Consider the following 23,928-nt stretch of genomic DNA (forward strand, 5'->3'; position numbering starts at 1 on the left):
GCAGGAGCATGGTGGCTCTGGAAGTAATAAACATACTGGGAGGGAATCTCAGAAACCCAAGTAACAACAGGTACTTCTGAAAACATTTGGAACTAGAGCTTCTATCTCATGACATTGGAAAGCAGAAAAATCTCAGATCATAATGGCTAATAGATTTAACATGATTTGGGGTTTCTTTCACAATGGCTCTAGTAAGTGTCACTCTCCTGATGAGCTGTCTCCTGCCTATTCCACATCATCTATAAGATACTCTAAGAGAAAGCCTCTTAGCCATGTAGGGCAATAGCTTGCCAGGTGCTCAAAGTACAAAGTCATGTTTAGCAAATAGGGAACCAAAACCTAAGACTCCCAGAAGCCATGCTTGTTTTCCTAGAACTTCAACAATGGACTGTAGCAATTGTGGAGAACTAAGTGTTCCCAGTCCAGAGCCAAGATTACTCTGGGCTATTTTAGCTTGTTAAAATAGCCACCTTATTATATTTTTCTTCATATGACTTGGCATCTCTGTGACCAGTTGAGACACCTGCTGCTCTGGGTTATAGTTCTTATGAACATATTTACATTAAGCTATACATGGGACCTTGCTTCCTCCAAGGTAAAACTAGTTCTTTGTTGTGCCAGGACTCCCTAAAATTTGCTGGGTCAATTCAATCTGGGTTCTTCAGGCTGAAGTGGGACAAGGCAAGTTATTTTTTTTCTCTTTGTGGGGGGTCCACTCTTATGCTCTTCAGGCCTTTGAGGTAGATGGTAGAGTGATGGAACTGGAAATGGGTCCTGTTTTCTTATTGAATGTTCAGAAGGCCAATAGTATTAATATTGCATTTTTTTACTTTCAGATCACACTGAGATAAAACTTAAATAAACTTTAAACAGAAACTAGTTAAAATGAATCTTGATTTGTTAATGACTATTTCCCAAGTAGTCAAAGCTTAACATAGAGAGATGTGTAGGTGTAGCTGTACAACCATTGGCTTCCACATACACATACCTGCATGTGCATCTCTACGCATGTGACCCCTGCACATGGAAGCACACGTACAAACATACATACACATGAAGAAAATATGATGACTAGAGTCAATGACAAGAATGGCTATTTTTATTGAGTGTTGCAGTTTCTCCAATCTTAGAATCAAAATGGATATTGATAGCATATTTTCTAATTCCACACTGAGTCTGTATGATTCTTGCTTTTTATCATGGCAACCACAGGAAGTCCATCTTCACAAAGCTGTGAGTTTATAAAAAAATACAACATGATCTAACATCTCAACTGTGAACTGTGTTGACATGGTATCTATTAGAATTGTTCAGAAACACAGATTCTAGAACAGAAAATTTTAGGTATAGAGAGTTTATTTATTGGTGGCTCAGAGCAGGATGGTGAAAAGTGGAGGGATTATTTTGGGAGCATGGGAGCCAAGAAAGACAGTCGATGGGGCAGTGAATTCCAGGAACACAGAAGCTGGTACTGCCACTGAGGTACTTATAGCTGGTGCAGGTGAGTGTTAGCACAAACTTGGGGCAGATTAGGGACAAAGCAGGATTTGGATTTCTGGACCCAGTTAACAGCAAGTGTTGTGAGAGGCTGTTCTGAGTCAGTGCCATTGGTTGCAGGATTTGGGAGAGTCAGGGTGTTGTTTTCCTGGCCTGTAAATCCCAACTTTTAGATCCTTGTCCATTCCAATAAAGAATTGGGGCAATGGATTTTTAAAAAGTTAAATTATAAGGTTTATTTGGGAAAATATCTATGGAAAGGCTGGAACTATGAAGGCAGTTTCCAGGGAAATGGAAAACATGCCAGAGCTTAAAGAAACACACATGCACCCATGTGGGAAGTGGAGCATGAGGGTGTAGAGGCTTTCTCCACAGAAAAAGAAGCTAAGAGAGAAGTTAGCAAAGGTCCCATAGCTTAGGAGAAAGTAACAAAATGAGAAGGAAATAAAATCTTCCCCTGCTATCCCAGCAGCCAGGCTGTGATAGGAGGAACACTTACCAGAACAGGCACGCCAGGAGGTGAACAACCAAGACCCTTGTCCACCTAGTAAGCATCTCTTATAACTTATTGGGAAGGACTTTTGGGACAAGCTCAGGTGAGTATGAGAGAGAACTGATTGGTCTTTCTGGACTCAAGAGGCTGGCCCAAAAGGGGCCAGCATGCCTAAGTATGTAAGATTGGGGAAGAGCTACCGGGCACTGTGGCTGAGGGATGAGACTAAATTTCAGTTCTGCCAAGGCAGGCAGATGAGAGATAAGAGACAGAACACATACCTGTTTTAGGAAAGAGGTGGAAAAAGAGGGAGGGGAATTTGGAGAAGATTTGATGCCCATCTCCTTAGGGGGAGGTCAAGGTGCCTATGAGGGGAGGGCCTTGGGAGATGTGTGTAGATGTGGGCAGATGCTCAGGGAAAAAGCCAGGTTGGCTAGATCTGTTGAGCAAGAACTTTGAAGACCTCATCTTTGGCAGGTGGCAGGGACAGGGGACTCTGAGATCATAACAGTCCATCATCTTTGCTCCTATAAAAAAGAGAACAACTAATTTTGAAGGGGGGAAATGGGAAGAGAGAATCCTCATGAGGTCACATGTTTACCTCACATGTGTAATCTCTATTTAAAAATGATGAAAATAGAAGAGAACTAACTGCTCAGGAAGAGGTAAGGATCAACTGGTGGTGTTTTGCTTAATTTGGTTTTGTTGTTGGTTTTGTTGTACTCTATTATTTTACTTCTTATCCTTTTTAATATTTGCTTATTTGATTTATGCTTTTGTTTAAATTTGTTTTATCTAATTTATTGCTATTCTTTTCTCTTTTCTTTTCCTCTTCTTACATTCTCAATTTCCTTTTAGGCCTAGTGTTTTGGCCTTTGTGATTCTCTGACCATATATTGATGCCTATGTTGTTGCTTCCTTTTAAACATGGATGTCAAAGCCCCACTAGAAAAGCCATTCTAACAGTGTATTGGAATTAATACAAAGATTATTATATATTAATTGCAAGGATACCCTAAAGATACAGAATGGTAACACAAAGGGAACCATTCAGCTGAGCAAAATCACACTTACCGATCAATCTCTGGGACTCAGCACTGGGCTTCCCTTTACAGAAACATATTCTGAGTGAAAATAAAAGAACAACAAATAGAGTGGAGGGAAGAAGGGAACAAAAGAGGGAAAGCATCCATCTCCACAAATGTCCAAGTCACAGCAAAGAAACTCAGAGTAAAGGACAACAAACCACCACAACACAGCCCCATAATGGGAACAGAAAATGAGAAAGCTGAGGTGCCAGAGATAGAATTACGAGTTCTACTTCTAAAAGCAATTATAAGCCACATTTAGACCCTTCAAGTAGGCAGATGATAGGCCTAAAAAATATATTTAATACCTCAGCTGGGCATGGTGGCCCAATGCCTTTAACCCCAGTACTACAAAGGCAGAGATAGAAGGATAATTATGAGTTTGAGGCCAAACTGGGACTAGAGTGAGAGCCTACCTTGGAAATAGGAAAAAAAAAAGGGAAGAAAAGATCTCAAAACAATCTCCAAAATGAATGAAACAGTGAGTATATTGGAGGAGAACATAATATGGAAGAAAATTTAATAAGTAAATATCAATGCTGAAAAAGAAACAGAAATAGTGAAAATGAAAAGAGTGATGAATAAATAAAAAGTAAATAACAGGTAACCCAGGCCCAGAAAGCCAAGCGCCACATGTTCTCTCTCATATGTGGATCCTAGCTACAGATGACTGGGCTTCTGCGTGAGAATGAAAATACTTAGTAGCAGAGGCCAGTAAGTTGAAAAGGAGACATAAAGGGTGGAGTAAGGAAGGGAGAAGGATACTTAATAGGTTGATATTGTATATATGTAATTACAATGATTGTAATGGGGAGGTAATATGATGGAGAATGGAATTTCAAACAGGAAAGTGTGGGGGTGGGGAGGGAGGGAATTACCATGGGATATATTTTATAATCATGAAAAATGTTAATAAAAAAAAGTAAATAACAATAAAATACTAATCAACAAGATCATACAGAACAAATACCAATTATAGAGAAAAAAAATCAAGACTTCAATACAAATATGGAGAAAAAAATTAAAGAAAACTGAGATAAATTCAAGAGACCAAACCTTAGAATATGTGGGATAGAAGAAGGAGCTGAGATAAATACAAAATGAATTGATCAACGATTGAATGTAATTAATAGACAACTTTTCTAAATCTAGAGAATGAAGTTGACATCCAAACACAAGTTATATAGAACTCTAAATATGCCTGACCAGAGAAGAACTCCTGCATGCCACATCATAGTAACAATGTTAAAAATCCAAAGCAAAGAAACAATACTAAAAGATAGGAAGGAAAAACGCCAACTCACAAGGGTCCATGAGCTTCTGAGAAGCAATGAGATTGAAGATGTAGTTAACTTTCTTCACAAGGAAAAGCCCAGGATCAGATAGATGCAGGTGGAGTCTATCAAACTTTTCAAGACAACTTAATTACAACTCTTCTGAAGGTGGTCGACAAGATGGAAAGGGAAGAATCTACTTACATATATGCTTACATATTATTGCAGTCAGGTTCACATTGCTGGTAGAAATCATCTAACCAAGAGAAGCTTCTGGGAAAAAGAGATTTATTTTGGCTTACAGGCTTGAGGGGAAGCTCTATGATGGCAAGGAAAATGATGGCATAAGCAGAGGGTGGACTATAGCAACAGGAGAGTGTGCCAAACACTGGCTAGGGGAAACTGGCTATAATACCCATAAGCCTGCCCTCAACAATACACTGCCTCCAGAAGGTGTTAATTCCCAAATCTCTATCAACTGGGAACCTAGCATTCAGAACACCTAAGTTTATGCAGGGGTGCCTGAATCAAACCACCACGCATATATAATATGATGGTATTGTATATATGTAAGTAGAAGAACAGATTAATGGTAGTGAAAAGGCCTAAGTGAGGTTAAGGGAAGCAAGGAGGACTGATTTCTCCTCAGTTATGACTCTCCTGTTTCAGACTGTGCATTGATTTTTTGTTTGTTTCTGGGTCTCTGTATCTTCCTAGTCAGGAAGACAGGTGACTTACTAGGGGGACAGTGCAGAAGTGTCCCATCATCTCCAGTGGTCTCATGACCTGGGAACAAGAGCCAAAATATTGGCCCCTTTAGCTCAGGTGAATCTAATTGGCTTTGGCTTCTACATAGGTTGTCAGAACTCTTAGAAAGGAGGTTACACCAAGGTGGATACATGTACGTATATAGCACATTTGATTACTGAAAGATGTAGTTAAAGAATTGTATAGGAGAGCCAGGTTGGTGGTGCACACCTTTAATCCCAGCACTCAGGAGGCAGAGATAGGAGGATCACCATGAATTCAAGGCTACCCTGAGACTACAGAATGAATTCCAGGTCAGGATGAGCTAGAGTGAGACCCTACTTCAAAAAACCAAAAGATAAAAAGAAGCAGCAGAATGGCATAGCAGCTTAAAATTATTTTGTCAGACCTTTAAGTTTACTTATCTTATGATGGCATAGACTATACCTAAAGCATAGAAAGTAGGCATGTCTTATCCTTTATATATTTAATAGCAATAAATACAGGTAGAACCTGTTGCTGGTCTTGAAAATAATGTACATTTAAACCAATTAATTTAACCTAGAAATTGTCAGCAAAAGGACAAGTAAAACAATATAAAGGCTTGGCACCTTTGTTTGAATACATCTTTGATTAGTCCAACCTCAGTGGATACTAATTACTCAAGGAACACTGGAAACAGAACCACAGAGCTTGAAATTATATCTCTCAGATGAGGAACATTGAGCATGAGACTGTACCTTAAAGCAGGGATTATATCTTAAGAGTTAATTTTGTTATAAGCACTGGACTTGAGGTGCCAGAAATGAGACAGTTACTTTCCATATAATAGAGCAGAATCTGGTCATTGTTGAGTCAAAACAGCTAGGCTCTAGTACAACACTTGACAAATCTGTTTTGAAAGAGAAAACATATTTGACAACCAATATTTTTGGCTTAATCTTGGGTAGCAATTGATAACTTAAAATTGATAATGCTTAAGCAAGGTATCCTAACATATTTTACCTAACAGGAGGATAAAAGTTACAGTGACTAAAATTAAATCACCTAAACCTAAGTGATTAAACCTAGTGATGACCACTTGACAGAATTAGCAGGAATCCTAACCTAAATTTCCCAGTGTTCTCCCCAATCAAACAGTGGCCATAGTGTGGTCTATGTACCTCCTGGAGAAAGAAAGGTCCAGGTAGGATAGCCATATTCATCCTGCCTGGCCAGTTCCCAAGCCTGAGGACCTCCAGCCCTCCCCCAGCCCTGTACATCTCTTACATCATGGCTCATAAGCAGTACCACCGGCAACACAGGCCAAGTGTGAAGACTCCTGCATTTATCCCTGTCTTGACAGCCTTCTGGGGGTCGAATTTCCTGGGGCTACTTTCTATTCTCTGCACTGTGGGAGTCTAGGATATAACCCCCTACCCCCTTTGCAAATGTTTCAGAATGGTCTAGGGACTAAAAGGTATTATTTTAAAGGTAATCTCTGGTTTTATTAACTTAAATATAGGGATCCTACCCTTTGCTGATATTTGAGACAGATAGATGAGAGGTCACTTACTTGATGTCTTTTTATCATATCTTTTTATACCCTGATATACATTTTAGATAAATCTGATATTTGTCTTATGGACAAGTTTGTAACATGATCAAATACCTTAACTCCGTTTCCTTATTTTTTACTCACTTAATTGACCTCTTTGCCTAGTGAGAAATTTTATCTGATAGAGGTGACTTTAGGTGTTCAAAAGAGAGGAATTATAAAATGAACCAAAGTTATTTGCTGTTTTTTTCTGCCTTTTCGTTGTCAGAGACAGGTCCTAAAGGCTTAAACTTGCATGGAGTGTGAGATAAAGAGGGAACCATTTATTTTCTTAGAGTCCAGCTTGTCATGACATTAAATAGCATATAACAGTAAGCAAGAGCAAATGGAAATGACAGAGCAGAAAACTAAGCATCCTGATATTTCTTGTCTTATTTTGAAATTGTTTATTTGTTTTTGCCTAAGACATTTATTTTACCCATTTGTAATACAAAAGGTGATAGTGTCTTGTTTATGTCTAACCTGGTTAGACCACTAAAGAATGTGGATTACATCTGTGCTTAATGACTTTGCCACCAACTCAAGACAGGACATCACCTGTGTCTAATTTAAGATGAATTTAGATTAAGTCTATGTCCCTATGTAAAACTTTTAGAGCACCCTTGAGAGTCTGTAAACAGTTGAAAAATCCTTAGTTTTATGCATGGCATTTATCTATTTTTATCCTGAAAATTAGTTTTTTGTTCCTTATAAAAGGAAACTAATTTTAGGCAAAATTTGTAAAAAGTAGCTAAAGCAGATTTTTATTGTCTTGAGGCAAGTTGTCCTGGAACTCAGGCCAGTTGTTTACTCCATTTTAGCAACAGGAATGTTATAGTCTCTTAAAATACCTGGCAAATTATGAGCCATCACTTTGGAGAGAATTTTGTTGTTTTCTGTAATCCTCTATGTAGGTTGAAGTTGACCTAAAACACAAACTCAGTAATTATATTTATGATATCATGTAATAAATTATGGCCTGTTTATATATAATTTCAGCTAACTGTAGGCTTCAATTAAATCTGACATTCAAAGACAAAAACCAAAATAATCTTGAAATAAATTAAATGCCAACAAAAGCTTCAGGAAAGATCTGTTGGACTGTTTGGATTAGAAAGCCATTTACCATACATAATAAAGAAACCAACCTATCAAAAATATCTTATTTCTTTAAAGCCTAAACAAAAGAGAAAATATCAGGTACAGTTACAAACAAGTTATTTTTAATCAAGTGATTTGGAAAACATCAATTAAAATTATATACTCACTTTTATCAAGCAATTTAAAAGTCACATGGTTTTAAAATGTGGGGTCAGCCTACCATATTGGAGCCTTGAAATGGTGATCTTCCTATCTCAGCTTCTCAAGTAGCTACTATAATAGACTTGTTCCACCAGGCCTGGCTTATTTTGCTTTTTATTATGCCTGTATGAATAAATGATTTACAGTTATATAAAGATATATTTGTCATAGAACACTCTGGCAGAAAATCATGGCACTTGCCAAGTACCATCAGACATGTCTTTCCCACTGTGTCTCTGTATTTCCTGAGGGATGGTGTGGTTACCTCCCCCACCCAGTTGATATAGCCACAGGCCTCAGCTCCATGGGTGGGGAAGAACCATGAGGCAGTAACTAGGCCTGTTGAAGAAACTTTTTCAGGCAAGCACCTAGGTCTGGGGCTTGGTTGGGACACTTTGTGTCTCCCCATCATTTAGGTCACCAGAGACACATGGTCTCTGTCTGGTGAGTTGCTGCACTCCAGAGGTGCAGCCTCAAGTATCCAGTTGAACTGGGCAGAGGTCTGTGCAGCAAAAAAAAAGGGGGGCAGAGCCCAGAACAGAAGTCAGAGCTCCATTTTCCCACCCTCACAGGCAACCATGTGTCTGGTGGCATAGTGGCTTATAATAGTAAAAGGCATAAAAACTTAGAAGACATTCCAGTCAGCCAGTCTTTGGTTCCCCAACCTCAATGTAGCCATGAGGTCTCTCCCCATCAGCTCAAGCAGAACAAGCTCCCAAGTTCTGGAGGTCTGCCTTGTTAAGTGTGGCTGGGGGTCAGAGAAACTCAACCCAGTGCATCTCCCTACAAAAGTTGTCACCTTTACAAATGAGCCACTCTTGACACCATCCCAGTTTGGCCACAGGCAATAGTGCACATTAACAGGGTTTGTAATCCCAGCAGGGTGAAGCAGGGCCAGGCAGCCTAAGATGTTGATGTGCTGATGGTGAGTGGGGGCTATAGGAGAGTCCCCAGTCTGAAGCAAGGACTGTCTGTCTGTCTGGCCACTGCCAATGCCATGTACCATTTATTCCCCTCAGCTTAGTCAGAGATAGTGGATCTTACCTCCAGTAAGAAGAGAAAGCAAGAAAGTTTTCCTACAAGTGGAGAGAAGCAGTAGAAATGCTCCAAGTCACACTCACAGATAGAAAACATGCTTCCCATTTTCTCCCGTAATATAATAATCATAATTTTCCTTCTCAAGATATTCTCTTTATTGTCATCAATGTTACAGGGTGTTTGGGGTCCAGGAAAGTCCTTGAACCCTCAAGCCCTAGGTTTGTTTCTAATTTTAACCAAACAACTAAAAAATGAGGACAATTATTAAATTATTATATTTATTGAGGGAAGTACAGATCCAAGAAAAGGCACCCATGTGGCTAGAGATCCCATGTGGAGGGCCTGGACAAACCCTAGAAAGGGAGAAAAGAAAGTTCAAGGAGTTATTGCCGTGTGGGGAGGTGGCTCTACTTCACCCTGCTGGGATTACCAGCCCTGTTAATAACCCATGTGGAGAGTGAGAGCTGGGGGACATCCCTTCAACCATGACCCCAGGCCCAGCCAAGGGAAAACTCACCCAGAGCTGGAAGTTCTCAAGTAGTCAGAGAACCTCTCCTCCCCTTGTAGTGGGCTGTCTTTTGGCTCAGGTAAACCAGAGGGACAGCTGGTTAGTTAAGGATAGGGGCTGTCTTAGGAAGAGACTAGCCTGGACAACAATCCAGGGATTGAACTTGCCCAACCCCAACCTTTAAATCCTATGAAAGACCTCCCTCCCAGGAGGGGCCCTGGTTGTTTGTGAAAAACCAGTTCTAGGGAACTAGGCAAGAGATAAGAGACGATCTTTGATTTCTAGCAAGTGTAGACTTTCTTTCCTTTTTTTTTCTACTTCCAGGGGTCCAGTCACCCTAAATCTACTCCCTCTCAGGGGGAGGGAAGGAAAAAAATACATGTGATATGTCAACAGGAGGAGGGCAAATGCAGAAAGGAAGAGAACTGAGGGAAAGGGGGAAGAAAGTTATGGGTAAGGATGGGCATCAACATAAACAATTGCATTTGACAATGGTAAAAAGGTTTAAAAAGAAAAAAATTAAATGAAAAATAATTTGCTCATTGTTTTAAATTGTAGTAACTGCCATTAGGTAGTAAGGCAATTATTTCCCTCAAGAATTCCTGGTGCACAAAAGTACAAGCTCTTCCTGAAAGGATGGATGTCTTCTTGTGACTGAATGTAGTTTATTTCCATTGGAAGTGTATTGAAGAGTGAGGATGCACCATCAATATTTAGTTGTCTTACCAAGACCTTCTCTTCCAGCACAGTAGTTACTGCTGTATTACTCTCTCTTCAGTTCTGCAACAAGTAATGTGATTTTTCTATTCTGAAAATCAGTACTCACTCAGTAGCTTTGTTAAAGAATTGATTTGTAGTCAATATATTAATACCTTCCTTGAGCTGGAAAACTTAATTAAAGTATTTATTGTCATAGTAATAAAGGAGTTTAAAGCCAATGTTGTAATTCAGCTGGAAAAGCATTAATTACATTCAGATTTCCTTGACCAACCAAGTAGCCACTGTTGGTTAGACTGTCAAAATGAGGAATTTCCTTCCCATATTGTCACCAAGTTATAATTTTCTTAAAGATCAGTCCTTGAAGAACTAAATTAAGGTTAGTAGTTAGTCCATGGAGCTGTTAAGCTTGTGTTGTGGTCAGTAGGTATACTTTAAAGTTGAAGCTTCTGTGAAGTGAGCCAATGTCTTAGCAGGAGGGAAGGAAGGACACTTGAGGCGGAGAAAATCTATTTGAAATGTAAGTTAAGCTCTTTTAATTAAGAGATTGTTTGAGAACTAGGAAGAAATGGATTGGATTTAAACACATGGTAAAAGAAGTTGGTTCTTCCCCTCCTCAAAAGATAACAGCTCCCTATTCCCAACATAGTGTATGTATCTCTACATCATGTTTCCATTTGAAACCAGAACCCAGAGAGTCTAGATTTAGGCCTCAAACCTAGAATGTTGAAATCTAAAATTCATGTTTCCATTTTAAGACAAGTGATCTTATTCTTGCCTGGAACAACTGTAGTGCAGACTGAATGGAGCTGCAGCAGGTTGGTGGGGGCAGTGTAAGACCTTGGGGTTGTGGTAGTTTGAATGGGTGTCCCCCCAAAAGATCCATGAGTTTATTAAAGCTTATAACTCAGATCTCCAGCTACATGGTTTGAGGAGGTGTCATTGTGAGCAGATCCTAGGGTTTAGACCTAAAGTATGTTTGTGGGAAGATCTGGAATTCCAGCCTAAGGTCTGCAGAGAGCACTCTGAGTTCTGCCTGGGTTCTCTGCTGCTTTGCTGCAGGTTTTGCTCTTGCTTTTGGTGGCGGGTTTTCTCTTTTTTGCCAGTATGGAACTTCCCCTGGTTCTGTAAGCCTGAAATAAATTCTGTTCCTCCTGTAACAGTGTCTGGTTTGGAGTTTCATAAACAGCAACTTGAAGCTGACTATGACAGGGATCGTGAGAATGGCCATCTCCCAAACTATATTATTATTTCCTCTCTCTTCTTCCTCTGGGAGTTGGAGGGGAAAGAGCTGCCCTCGGGGATTTTGGACTATAGCTGGGACTTTAAAATAGGGAACTTGAATAGGACTTTGCATGTTCCACTCTGTCATGAATCTGTCTTGCTGTATCTAGTCTGAGTTGTAGGAATTCATTTAGTGGAGTCTTACTGTCTTCTCCTCTCTGCAAACTTTCTGTTATAAAATTAAATTTTTAGTTTAGCATGGCATGCAGTGGATTTCATTTGTTTTTGTTGTTTTGAGGTAGGGTTTCACTCTAGCCAGGCTGACCTGGAATTCACTATGTAGTCTCAGGGTGGCCTTGATCCTCCTACCTCTGCCTCCTGAGTGCTAGGATTAAAGGCATGTGTCACCACGCCCAGCCATTATGGTAGTTTTCAAACATATGTGTCATTAATCTTTGTTCTAGATCATTTCTGCCCCCACTACCCTCCCCTGTGCTTCCTATTCCTCTCTGGCTGGTTCTCCTCCTTCCCTCAGGTAGTGCCCCTTTCTGCTTTCTTGGCACATGTACTCCATTACCCTCTCTGTTCCTCCCCTCAATATTTCTTTCTCCCCCCAACCCACACATGTGTGCACATCACCATATGTGTGTGTGTGTGTGTGTGTGTGTATATACATACATAATCATTATCACCCTCTCTTTATGCATTCATCTGTTAACAGATATCTAAGTTTGTTCCATTTCCAGGCTATTGTGAATAATGTATCCATAAATATGAAAGTACAATTATCTCTGTGGTATGTTGACTTTAGAGTCCTTCAACCATATATCCAAGAGTGTTGTATTAGTTATTGCCTACTGCTGTGACCAAATGCCTGGCAAAAACAACTTACGGACAGAGTTTATTTTGGCTTACTCTTTAAAGGGGATATAGTCCATCTGGGAGAGTGTGACAGCACTGCTAGGAAGCTAGCTGGTCATATTTCTTTCAGAGTCAGGAAGGGGAGAGAGAGAAAACAGGAAGTGGAGTTGAGCTAGAAAAACTTCAAGGCCAGTCCTCATCATTTCCTCCATCAGAGCTCTATCTCCTAAAGGTTTTACAACCTTCCTAAATGGTACCACCAGCTCAGGACCAAGAATTCAAAAACTTTAACCTATGGGGACATGTCACATTCAAACAATAACAAGTGATATAGCTGGGTCACATAATAGCTTTATATTTAGCTTTTTGAGGAATAGCTAGACTGATTTCCATAGAGGCTTCACCAGTTTGTTTTCCCAAGATCATCTTTAGACTGTTGTAAAATTATCTTCAATGACTCCTTACATTGTACCACACTAGACTTAGATGATGAAATTAACTTCTGACACTTAAGGCTCTTTGAAATTAGCTTTTCTCCTTCAATTCAAGTCTTCAAACCCCTGTGTGCTTTCCTGCCTCTTGGTGGGTGTGGTAGTGTGTTGTTAGGAAACCCATTGACTGCTGTGAGAGCACTGGTATCACCATGATACAGCTTGGTGGGATTATGGGAAAATTTCCCATTCAAGGTTTTACTGGAGGATATTAACAACTGTGACTCAAATGTGCTAAGTGAGTACTCCACTATTGAGCTACATCCCAGCCTTATTAATGGTATTATTAATACCAACTCTGTACATGATACATCCATTTGTTATTTGTGCCTAATTGACATATATAGTACAACATTCTAGTTTGTGACTGTGCATCATCCTCCTGAGAAAACTTCCAGGAGATTCACTGGAATTACAGGGTTGTGAGCTCTTGCCTTCTGTTTTTCCTGTATGCATTGAGGGTCACATCATGTCTTTAAAATCAATAGTCCAAGACTGCCTAAGCTATGAAGAGATAGCTAGAATCTTCTCTATATAGAAGAAATATGGTTGGCCAGAGCTAACCTATTGGAACATTTATTTCATCTGAAACTGCCCTGAGAGGATACATGGGACCTTGTTGGGACTGATAGAAAAGAAACTTTTAGAACTTATGCTTTTTGTGTTTAAATCTAGATACTTTATACTATGTGGCCTTGATTAATCTCTGAGTCTCTGTCCATGTCTTTGAAAAATTGAATTAAAAATCAGGATAAAAGGCTGGAGGGATGTCTTAGTGGTTAAGGTGCTCACTTGCAAAGCCAAAGGACCCAGGTTGGATACCCCAGGACCCATGTAAGCCAAATGCACAAGGTGTGCATGCTTCTGGAGTTTATTTGCAGCAGCTGAAGGCCCTGGCATGCCCCCTCTCATAAATAAAATTAAAAATAATCAAACTCAGGATAAAGATATAGTTAAGGATTGGGAGATCTTACTTACCAGTGTTATTAAAAATTCCTGAGTTCAGATCCCCAGTATCCATGTAGAATCTGTAATTCTAGCATTGGGGAGGCAGATAGAAGGATTCCTAGAGCTTGATGCATAACTAGTATAGCTGACTTGATCAACTTTAGGATCAGTGTGAGAGTGTTCAAAAAATAAGATGGGAAATAGTTAAGGAAAATACCTGGCATTGACCGGTGGCCTCTGCATACATGTGCACACATGCACAGACACCTGCACATCCACTTGCACCCATATATATAAAAATATACATACCACATCCATACACATGCAAAAAATGAATGATCCGGGCTTGATGGCACATGCCTTTAATCCCAGCACTTGAGTGGCCAAGGTAGGAGGACTGCTATAAGTTTGAGGCCAGTCTGAGACTGCATAATGAATTCCAGGTCAGCCTGAACTATAGCAAGACCCTACCTCAAAATAATCATAAAGATTAATGAATAAATATATAAATAAACAAACAAACAATAAGAGATAGTTAAGTAAAAGTACTTATTCCTCCCTGCTGGCCAGCTTTCTTTGAACCAGAAGGTAATTAGCTAGCTACCAGGAGAGGAAAACCATCAATAGTCCTACCCATGCATGTACCTACTAGATTCCACAACCAACCTGCCAAGCAAGATATGCCCATTGGTGCAATTTTGGCATGAAAGTTATGGGAGCAACCAAGGTCCACTTCCCAGGTGGGATTTCATGTCTGGTACTATAAACCTGGCCTAAAGCCCATGGCTAGGAATGTACAAACTAGGGGGGATGACCTACTATAGTGGTTATGCTAAACAGACAGCAAGTAAAACTGCCTTCTAAATATATTTGTTCCCATAGATTGGTACTGCTTGCAGCTTGATCATAGACAGTTCTGACTACAATGAGTAGTGGTTAATACAGAGATATGTAGCTGGCAAAATTGCTGATAATAAGTGAACCTGAAACAGGATATGTAAGCCAGCTACTCCAAGATTCAGACAACCTTGCAGAAGAAAGATTGTAAGAGCAGAAGAATGGGGAAGATGGCTGTGAGATGCTGTCTATCATTTGGATAGACAGTCACACTCATGAACTCATAGCATCTGTGGTTTCTTGGACAAGATTTAACCTGCCATTATTTCATCAGGGAAAAGAATGCACAAAACCCCTGACCTCCCAGAGCAGCTAGTGGTAGTTAATCTCTGCTGGGAGAGGGGATTCAGCATGTACATATATATGATGTACATATATATGATATATATATATGATGGTATAGCCACTGTTAAGTTGCCAATTCCACAGTAATTAACCTTGCTGCCATTCATGCAAGCAACTCCAATTTAACTCAATGGATTTTAAAAGACATGAAAATAAGATAGGGATTAATGGAGAAGAAAGGTGTTAATGTGAGGAAAATAAGAGAAGGTATTTGTGGTGGTTTGAATCAGATATCCTCCATAAACACATGTGTTTTGAGTGCTTGGTCCTCAACTGGTGGCAATTTTGCAGGTGGTGTCTTGCTGGAGGAGGTGTGTTTTGGGGGTAGGATTTTGGGTGTTATAGCCAGCTCCCCTAGCCAGAGATTGGCTCAGTCTCATGCTGTTGTTTGCAACCGGCTGTGGCAGAGTTCTTGTCCAGTTTCTGCTCATGCCGTTCTTTCTCCTGCCATCATGGAGCTTCCCCTGGAGACTGTCAGCAAAAATAAAAACCTTCCTCTCATCATCTGCTTTTGGTTGAGTGCTTCATTCCAGCAACAACATGGTGACTATAATGGTAATTGAAGAAAATAAAATTAAAATACATTATTATACATGTATGAAAGGTCAAAAATGGAAAAATATCAAGAAAAAATTTAAGAACTTATTTGGATATTGCAAGGAAAAGAACTTTTGTCAATAGTTCCTTTGGGCAAACTAGTGTAGTCAAGCCCAGGGAATAAGAAGTAGCTTGGACTGAAGGGCTTTGTTGGCACATACAAAGACTGCTGTTGGTGATTTAAAAAGCTCACAGAAAGAACTCTAAAAAAATAGTCCTTGTAGATCTACAATGCCTTGTAACTGTGTTGTTCTAGATCAGTGATTTCATAGTTTAAGAGAAGCACCATTGAAAATGTAGTAACAACCAAGATGGAAGGACTGATGTTACAAAAGTGTATGACTCTATTTTGGAACTGTGAATATCAATTCTCTCATTCTAAAAAGATTTCAAAGCTAACATTAACTGTTATTTATGATGATTACTGCCTACAAATAGAGCCATAATGGTTCTGTTGCTTTCCACAGATGGAAAATGCTAAGGCATGTATTTGTTTGGGGTGTCTGTGACATGTATCCTTCCACCTACTTGTTTTTGTTTTTCAAGGTAGGGTCTCACCTGGGCTGACCTGGAATTAGTCTCAGGTTGGTCTTGAGCTCTCAGCAACCCTCCTGCCTCAGCCTCTCAGGTGCTGTGATTAAAGGTGTATACCACAATGCCTGCCCTTCTACTTAACTTAAAAACAATAACTATCTTCCTGTCACAATATGTTCATTTATTTTGTGTTATGTTATATCCTCAAGCACAATAAAACCTAATATAGCAAAGATGATACATGAACCCCAGTTTTGCACCATACAGCCTGTGGTGAAACTTCATACAATAATGTTTTCTGGAGAACAGAAACCCCTTGAAAGTAAGGAGTAGGGAAGAAAAAAAAAATGCAGATGTGAAGCATATAGCAAGGAAAAGCCATTACAAAATGTTGTGTTATATCCTTGCCAGGGTTAAACAAGGAAGGACTGTATCAGAAAATGCCTTTGAGTATCCCAAAGGAAAATGTATTCTCTTGTAACTGCAGGGGACATAGAACTGAGAGAAGTCATTTCTGAGCCTTGTTCCTCTTTCCACTCTATATCTCCTTCCTTCTTCTTTTAATTCCATGATCTGTTGTGTTCTGCCTTCTTGTTCCTTGAGACAGCTTGTAAAACAGAAGGGAATCCCCGGGGCACCTTGGAGAGGGCTTAGGTGTTGGGACACTTCAGGTTTGGGGGATGAGTTGATGTTCAGATGTGACTTCCTGGGCACACAACTGGGGAAGAGGCAAGTAGGTATCAAAAAGGAGGTGGGAGGGATGGGAGCACACACATTCAGGAGGCACATAAATCAGACCAGGTTAAGCAGCATTTCCCATGGACAGTTGCAGAAAATAACCAGCCAGCCAGGCATGGTGATTCATGCCATTAATCCCAGCACTTGGGAGGCAGAGGTAGAGGATCACTGTGAGTTCAAGGCCAACCTATGACTACATAGTGAATTCCAGGTCAGCCTGGGCAAGATTGAGATCCTACCATGAAAAAACAAAAATAAAATAAATAGTTAATAAGCTGATCTTGTTAGAAAATTAGAAACTAACTGACCATTTGGAATTATCTTTGAATCTTTTTCAATAACCAAGAGGAAATAATTATTAAATACAGGCGTGTGGAATGCCAGAAAGAACTCATTTCTTTAATTTTAAAGAAAGTACTGATAAACACCAGATAAATGAGCTTTGTAGTTGAGGATAAGACATAGCAAAACAAACAAACAAATAAACAGAAACAGAAGAAACTTGGAAAGGAAGACTGCATGGTCATATGAATAGAATGTACAATGGACTAAAACATTTAGATATAGTTCATACACATAACTTGCCAGATAATATAACTTAAGAGTCATGTTTCATAGTTCTGATGTCAAGAAAGAATCTTTTATTACTTTGACAATTGCTCTTATGACACATAAGAAAATACAAAACTAAAAATAATGTGCTTGTGTGCAAACTTGCTGTGTAACAAAATATGTAGCTCATGTCAATGTTTCAGATCTATTTGTATATTTCTCTACATTGTGGAAACATTTTAGTTACTTTCTTATGGCTCTTAAAGAAGTATAAAAACATTAATAGATCTTTTTAGTTGTTACTTCAAAGAACTATAAAAGAATACATTTAGGAAAAAAAAGATTTATAGACCCAGGTAACATTACAAGTAGATACAAATAGCAATTACCCTGAAATCATAGAAATAAGAGAAATCAGAAACTCCATTCTTTTTGAGGTATGCCTTTGTATTCCCAGAAAATTTTGTATTTTATTCTATGAAGAAGTACTCCTTCAAGGACAATATATTACTTGGGATTGAAAACTGTAGCAAATTTTTCTTGCAAAGCACTTTCTTTAAATATAAAGTTAGTGATACATACTTTAAAGAAAATATAAATTGTTATTTTCAAAGGAAAGTTAAGCTGTAATTTCTTCTGTTAGTTGCACTCTTTTACATGGCCTTGCATGTTGAGGCGGGCTGGAACAAGCATGGGCCAAGCACCACTGCAATTACTGCAGCTGCTCTTGTGGTTTGGACTTCCCCTCCTGCTGTGGTGGCTTCTGGGTAATAATCTATCAAATTATCTCAGATCTCTGCCTCTCAGGAAATTCTACTTTTCTTAGACTTAGTGTAAATTCTCTGTATTAGTGAGTTTATGTGTGTGCGTAGGTGTATGTACACATGTGTATATGAAAGCCAGAGGAAAAGTTCAGATGTTATTCCTTGGACTATTGTCCATCTCTTTTGAAGCAGGGACTCTCATTGGCTTGGAACTTAACAGTTAACCTAGACTGGCTGTCTAGTGAGCCTCAGAGATTTTCCTCTCTCTTTCTCCCCATTGCTGGAATTATTGTGTGCACTACCATGTCTAGCAATTTTATATAGGTATTAGGGACCAAATTCAGGTCCTCATGCTTGTGAGGCAACTTAAGATCTAGAATATCTAAGTGTTGTAGACAGCCCAATGTTGCTGGGATGGACTTCATACCAGACACAGTTTATGGGATGAAGGGATTTATTTCAAGCCTACAGATCCAGGGAAGTTCTATCTATGGCAGAAGAAGCTGGCTTCCATTCATAAATGCAAGCAGAGAGACGAACTACCACCAGCCATTAAGCACCAAACAAAACAATATAAACAAAACAAAATAAAACAAAAACCCAGCAAGCACAAATGTGCAGCAAGAAGGACCCCCCACACCATGCACACAGAACTCAAACCTCTCTGCATACCTTTCTTCTAGAATACAGGTCCACCCTTAGGGATTTCACCTCCAGTCAGGCTTTAATAAAAGCCTCATCTATATCTATCTATCTATCTATCTATCTATCTATCTATCTATCTATCTATCTATCTATCATATATCTTAGATATATGCTTTAATAAAACACCTGAGTCTATGGGGGGACATATATTCAAACTACAACATTCCACCCATGGCCCCAAATAAACCCATGACCATCTCACATTATAAATTGTATTTAGTCCAAGTTCAAAGACCCCATAGTCTTTTCCAACTGTAATATTGTTCCACAGTCCCAATTCTCATCTGAGATTTAAGACCGTCTCTTAAGTATGAATCTTATAAAATCAAAACAAGTTACATTCTTCCTCTTCCAACATATAATGACACAGAATAAACATTTACACTGCTATGAGATATAACAAGGAGAGACTGTGCCAATGTAAAATCAATTACCACCAGGTAGACATCAAACATCTGCAGTTCAAGTTTGATATCCATAACCAGTGACATCAGTCTTTGAATTTTCAATTCTGTCCCTATAGTTGAGCTGTGTAGACAGGGAAAACTTTTATCCTGAGCCAACAGCAGTCCATGGTAGCCTCTGCACAGTTCTTCTAAACCAAAATATCTTAGGGTCTCCATTGCAAACCACAGTCCATCTTCAATGGTCTCACTGGCCTCTCTGTCAGGGACATACACCCCATTCCATATGCTGCATCTCAGCAGTGGCTCCTGGAACTGTGTGTGGTTCATGACTCACTTGTATGCATTTTTCATGTTTCCAAAAGAATACCAGGTGCAAAAACAACATATCCATGTTGTTATTCCAAGGAAGAAATAAATTGTGACCTTGAAGAGCAGGTTCCTTCCTAACAAAATAGTTTGTATTTTTACCATGCAAGTCTTTCCTGGGTGAAATCACCTCAGGCATCCTTCCACTGATTCAATGTAAGGCAGATGGACCAAACTCGTTACCAATGTTAATATATTTAACAATAGCAGCTTCAGTAATCTAAAACCTCTCTGTGCCAGTCATTTTAAACTTGTTTTAATTTTTCCAATTTTAAATCATGTATCTCTCAGTTCTATATCTTCCAATAAGCACATTAAATTACTTTGAAATTCAACCTTGATCAAACTCCTAAGGCTTGGGCAGAAGAATGAAGCCAGCCTTCCTGTCTGTAGCTCAGTTTCAACAAATCTTTTCCCTAAGAAACTTCATAAGCAAAGCCTTCAAATACAATTCTCTCTTTAGTTAGCATTTTCAAATTATCACCAGAGTAGCTCATAAAACTTGGCTTACAACTCTGGAAGACATTTCATTGCAAGCACAAAGTCCATATCCATTCCAATAGAGTAAAAAAGTTCCAAAGGACCAAAATCCACATGGTTAGATTCCTCACGCCCCACTCTTCTAGTACCAAATTTCTGATGTAGACATCTCCACATTGCTAGGATGAACATCCAAACCAGACATAGTTAATGGCAGAAAAGAATTTATTTCAAGATTACAGATCCAGAGAAACTCCATCAATGGTGGAAGAAACTGGTTCCCATTCAAAAGTCCTAGTAGCCACGACTAGCCAGCATACACACACACACACACACACACACACACACACACCACTAATAAAACAAACAAACAAACAAAAAACGAAAGACAGCAAGAACAAACCTGTAGCAAGCAGGACCCCACTGCAGAACACAAACCTGTCTGCATGCCTCTGAGATGGAATTCAGGTCTGCCCCAGTGACACCTTCTCCAGCCAGGCAACTAGAGACCCAAGTTACAAGCTTTAAGACAATCAAGTCTATGGGGAACATACATTAAAATTACTACACCAAGCTAGAGACAACATGTGTTATTTCTGTTTTTGAGTCTTGCTTATTTTACTTAATATGATGGTATCAGGTTGGAGAGATGACTTAGCAGTTAAGGTGCTTGCTTCTGAAGCCTAAGGACCCAGGTTTGGTTCCCCAGTACTCATGTAAAGCAGATGAACAAGGTGATACATGTGTCTGGAGTCTGTTTGTACTGGCTGGAGGCAATGACATACCCATTCCCTACCTGCCTCTTTTTTTCTCTCTCAAATAAATAAGTAAAATATTTTTTAAAAGTAGGATGATCTCCAGTTTCATCAATGTCCTAGAAAATGGCATAATTTCATTCTTCTATAAGTCTGTATAAAATTCCACAATGTCTTTAGGCATTCATCTCTTAATGAACATATAGGCTGATTCCATATTTTGAAATTATGAATAGTACTACAAGAAACATATTTGTGGTATGCAAACTTAGAATCCTTCAGGTATATAATCAGAAGTAGAATTTGTGGGTCTATGGCAGTTCAAATTTAGTTTGCTGAGGAACCTTCATACTGATTTTCATAGCAGCTGGATTAATTTACATTCTTACCAGTAGTATGTAATGATTCATATCTTGGGCACTGTTGCTGTCATTTTTTCAAATATTGTATTTTATTTATTTATTAGAGGGAGAGAAAGGCAGATAGATTGAGAGTGAGGGTGAGAATGGGCACCCCAGGGCCTCTAGCCACTGCAAAGGAACTCTAGACACATGTGCCACCTTGTGTAGCTGGTTGATGTGGGTACTGGAAAATTGAGCTTGGGTCCTTAGGCTTCATAGGCAGGCACCTTAACCACTAAGCCATCTCTCCAGCCCTAATTTTTTTTCTTTTTTCTGACCAGGGTGAGATTGGAATCTCAGTGAAGTTTTAACTTGCATTTGCCTGTTAGAATAGGATGTAGAATATTTATTCATGTATATTGACTAGTTATACTTCATCATTTAAGAACTGTCTGTTCACTTAATTAGCCCATGTGTTTATTGGATCCTTGGTATTTAGTTTTTGAGTTCCTCATATATTCTGGATATTGAGCTTCTGTGAGATGTATAGATGGTAAAAAGTCTCCCTTTCTGTAGGTTGGCTCCTTACTAAGTTATTTCTTTTCCTGTAAGGTGGCCTTTAATTTCATGCAGTTCTACTTGTCAATTCTTAGTATTATTTCGTGGACTGTAGGCTTGCTTTACAGAAAGTCCTTCCCTATGCCCATATCTTGATGTGTTTGTCCTATGATTTCCTTTAGTATTATCAGAGTTTCAGTTAAGTTTACATTAAGGTCTTTGATCTACTTGGAGTTGATTTTTGTGGAGGATGAGAGATAATTTATTCTTCTCTATGAGGATATCCAGTTTTCCTAGTACTATTTTTGGAGTCTGTCTTTTCTCTGATGTATTCTTTTGGAATACTTGTCAAAACCCAGGTGGCTGCAGAATAGTGGGTTGAAAATTCTGGGTCTTCTGTTCTGTTTCATCTGTCTGTGTCTGTTTTTGTGCCACTGTCATGTTGTTTGTTGCTGTGGCTCTGTATCAGGTATAAAATACCTCCAGTTGCTCTCTTTTCCCAATATTGCCATATCTACCCAGGGTCTTTGGAAGATTCTGTGTGTGTGTGTGTGTGTGTGTGTGTGTGTGTGTGTGAAATAGTTTGTGGAACATTGTTTTTGAGTGCTTTTGAGGTCTAGTGGAATACAGCACTGAATCCACTCAGCCTTTTGGTTGACAGGCATTTTATTACCACTTTAATCTCAATGCTTACTATAGAGCTATTTAAGTTGTTTATATATTCTTGGTTAGACTTGAGTAGGTCTATGTGTTTATAAAAATATACATTTATTCTTAATTTTCTAATTTATTGGAAAATAGCTTTTTCAAGCATGGCCTAATATTTCTCTGAGTTTCATTAGCATCTTTGTAACCTCTCTGTTTTCATCTCTAATTTTATGAATTTGGTTCATATCTCTCTTTTGATTAGTTTGGCTGCCAAAACTTTCAGAATAAAGGTGATGTAGCAATCACACAAGGAGCTTCATGTCACATTTCCTAGAACTGAGCCAGAGCAATTTCAACAGCAGCCACAGTTATTTGGGTGTCCAGAAATCCTGGACCATGGATTACCAATCTCTGTTTTATATCTATTTTAAACATTAAGAGACTTCTTCCTAAACAAGTGACAAATTGATTTTGTGGTCTGAAAGCCTCTGCATAGACATAAAGCTAAAACTGTACACTTGTGCAGTTTGGAGAAGGCAGAGAGATAATGTCAACCTTCATTCCTGCTTTTTCCCAAACACAGAGAGTAGGCCAAAGGTCATGAGTGGAAATTAAAGAAAAATGCAAAACAGATGTTAGGAAGCTCACTGGGATGTAAACCCAAGCAGCAATGAAAATTACTAGAAAAAAAAATACGGCTAAAAATACACACACAACCCAGGAAGTAAGGTTCTTATGAAGGTCTTATTTTCATAATGATGTGTTTAGAATAGTTTGATTTTTTAAAATATTTCCTAAGGTGATTTAATTTCATATACTTTCATCGTTACATCTAGAGGCAGAATTTAGGGGTAAAAATTCAATCTTTGAATATGCCATTTGTAATCTACTGAAAAGTTGATGCTTGGAGGATTGCCCTTTTCCACAACCCAAAACACATATAATTCATCATAACCAAGTAATCCAACTAACAAAGTAAGTTTTTTTTTTCCAATTAGTTGGTATCCAAATGCATTGTTATTTTTAGACTGACTCCCTATCAGGATCTGTACAAGTCCCCTTCACATAAGCAAAAATGGGGTTATTCTGGGATTTAAGGGTAGGATGGTGGTATAGTAGCCATGCCAAAGCATCCTCAGTGGGGGGGAATAAGAATAAAAACAGCAAAATACACTTTTCTACTAAATAGGGAAGGTGTATAAGGAATTATCAACCACAACAGAGAAATAGGAGAGACCTAGAGCATCTAGCAAGCAGGAAACCAACCAAAGAAGCTCCCACTGCAGTGCTAGTGACACCAATCTACCCATTTTGATCACTGTGATGCTCTGCTGAAGAAGCCAAGTGAAGGGATTTTCCATTCACATCAGCCTCATTGCAAAGTCAAGAAACCCAAAGGGGACTTGTCCAAAAAGATAGTGGTGTCAGAAACATGCCAAAGCCTAGTTTTGAAAAAAGAAAAAAAAAATAGCAAAAT

This window comes from Jaculus jaculus, chromosome 12 (assembly GCF_020740685.1).
Source record: "Jaculus jaculus isolate mJacJac1 chromosome 12, mJacJac1.mat.Y.cur, whole genome shotgun sequence".
NCBI classification, from domain to species: Eukaryota; Metazoa; Chordata; class Mammalia; order Rodentia; family Dipodidae; genus Jaculus; species Jaculus jaculus.